Here is a 2,500-nt window from a genome sequence, read left to right on the forward strand (position 1 = left end):
CTAGTTATCCGGTTCTGGGACCGGCACTGACTTGGGCTGGCTTGCCCACCCAGCGGCTAGGCAGGCAATCGAGGTGAAGTTCCTTGCCCAAGGGAACAACGCGCCAGCCGGTGACTCGAACCCTCGCACTCAGATTGCCGTCGTGACAGTCTTGAGGCCGATGCTCTAACCACTCGGCCACCGCGGCTTATATATCATATATATATATATATCATATATATATCATATATATCATATATGCATATATATATATATATCATATCATATATATATCATATATATATCAGAGAGAGGAGGGGGAGGAGGAGGGAGGGGAGAGAGAGAGGGGGGGGAGGGGGAGGGGGAGGGGGAGACAGAGAGAGACTGAGAGAGAGAGAGAGAGAGAGAGAGAGAGAGAGAGAGAGAGAAGAGGAGAGGGGGGGGGGGAGGAAGAGAGAGAGGGAGGGAGAGGAGGGGGTGAGACGGAGAGGGAGATAGGGAGGGAGAGGGAGAGGGAGGGAGCGGGAGAGAGGAGAGAGAGAGAGAGAGGAGAGAGGAGAGAGAGAGAGAGAGAGAGGGAGGGAGAGGAAGAGAGAGGAGAGAGAGAGAGAGAGAGGAGAGAAGAGGGAGGAAGAAGAGAGAGAGGAGAGAAGAGGAGAGAAGGAGAGAGGAGAGAGGGAGGGAGGGAGAGGGAGGGAGAGAAGAGGAGGGAAGGAGGGAGGAGGGAGAGAGAGAGAGAGAGAGGAGAGAGAGAGAGAGAGAGAGAGAGAGAGAGAGAGAGAGAGAGAGAGAGAAGAGAGAGGAAAAAAAAAAAAAAAAAAAAAACTTTTTGACTTTGACAAGTTTATTGCGAGAAAATGTTACACCTAAAAAGGTTGAGGTAACTTCGGTTATGAGAGAGGCGCCATTAATGAATCCAAACTTGTTTTTGTTTATTGTTTTAAGCTTTGCACATCAATTTGTAAAATTTTACTATGAAGGGCTGGCTAGCTTTGCTTATGATACAACTGCACGGAAAGTGGCAGTTTACAATGCAGTATCAATTATTCAGAGTGGCGACGAGTGCACTGGGGATATATTTGTTAAATACTGAAAGGCGTCACCCTTCCTTTGGAAATGGAAAAAATCACCCATTACCGACGGTGAAATCCTTTGGGAAAATATGCTATAAAAATAACGTCATCATGTCTTAAACCTCCACCGTCTGTACATTTTCTAAACAGCCATCGTGCCGAAGAGGCGTAACTTGATAAGCTGTTTGTTTACCCGTTGCCGCCCTAACCTTCGTTCTTATAATTATCATTTACTTGATTGCAAACACTTGCTCTCGCTCAACCCTTGGGTTCGTTGAAGCATTCAGGATACAGAACACGAAAAGGCTGTGTGAAACATTGACTGGAAATAGTATGAAAAAATGTAAACAAGGTTCCTTGGTGTGGAACCTTAGCCTATTGCCACCTGAGTCACCGAGGAGTTCATTACTAGGCCTACCTATATCGCCTGTTTACCCTTCATCCTAATTTAGCGAAACACTACTTTTGACTGTTTGCTACTGGTATTAGGATTATTAGCAACATTACAGTAATCACAATGTTAATTTTAATAACAACAGCGCCGATATTAATAGCTATAGAAAACATTTTTTTCTAATCAAGGAAAGGGGAGATCTGGTGAGGTCAAATCGGCTGACTCCATGGTAGCTGAGCGCTTGTGGACACAAGGCACAAAACAGAACCACAGTGAATATCACATGTTCAGGCGGCCCCGAGTTCGCATAGTGAGGGAAATGTCAAATGGACTAGGGAATATGTAGTCGGATACTGCAATAAAAATGGTATTTTATGACCATACAATAAAAAATAAGATGATGATGATGATGATGATAAAAAAGTATTATTATTATTATTATTATTATTATTATTATTATTATTATAACAAGAACAATAAGAATATTAATCATCGTCAAAATCAAAATAATAACAATGAAAATAATTAAAAAAGAGTAACAATAACAACAATAATAATGATAATTAAAATTAAAATCAAAATAATAACAATAACAATAACAATAACAATATAATATAATGATAACAAAAATCATTACTATTACTTATTCCTTACTTATTATTATCACTATCATTACCATTACCATTATTATTATAATTATTACTATTATTATCATAATCATTATTGTCACAACGATAATAATAATAATAATAATAATAATAATAATAATAATAATAATAATAATAATAATAATAATAATAATAATAATAATAATAATAATAATAATAATAATAATAATATTTATTATCTTTATAACAATATAATAATGATGTATGATAAAATGATAATATATATGACATGATAAATTTATATCTATAACAACAACAACAACAATAATAGCAATAACAATAATAACATCATAAAAATTATAAGACTGATAACGATACTTATAATTTTCTTGATAATGATAATAACGATAATGATAATTATATTTGATATTGATAACAATATTATA

General features: G+C 36.8%; 1 long non-coding RNA gene across 1 annotated transcript in view; it reads right to left on the reverse strand.

Moving 5' to 3' along the window:
• Positions 1 to 2,500, reverse strand: part of LOC119574701 — a 102,139-nt gene that overhangs the window by 98,855 nt on the left and 784 nt on the right. The window lies entirely within an intron of this gene.

This window comes from Penaeus monodon, chromosome 6 (assembly GCF_015228065.2).
Source record: "Penaeus monodon isolate SGIC_2016 chromosome 6, NSTDA_Pmon_1, whole genome shotgun sequence".
NCBI classification, from domain to species: Eukaryota; Metazoa; Arthropoda; class Malacostraca; order Decapoda; family Penaeidae; genus Penaeus; species Penaeus monodon.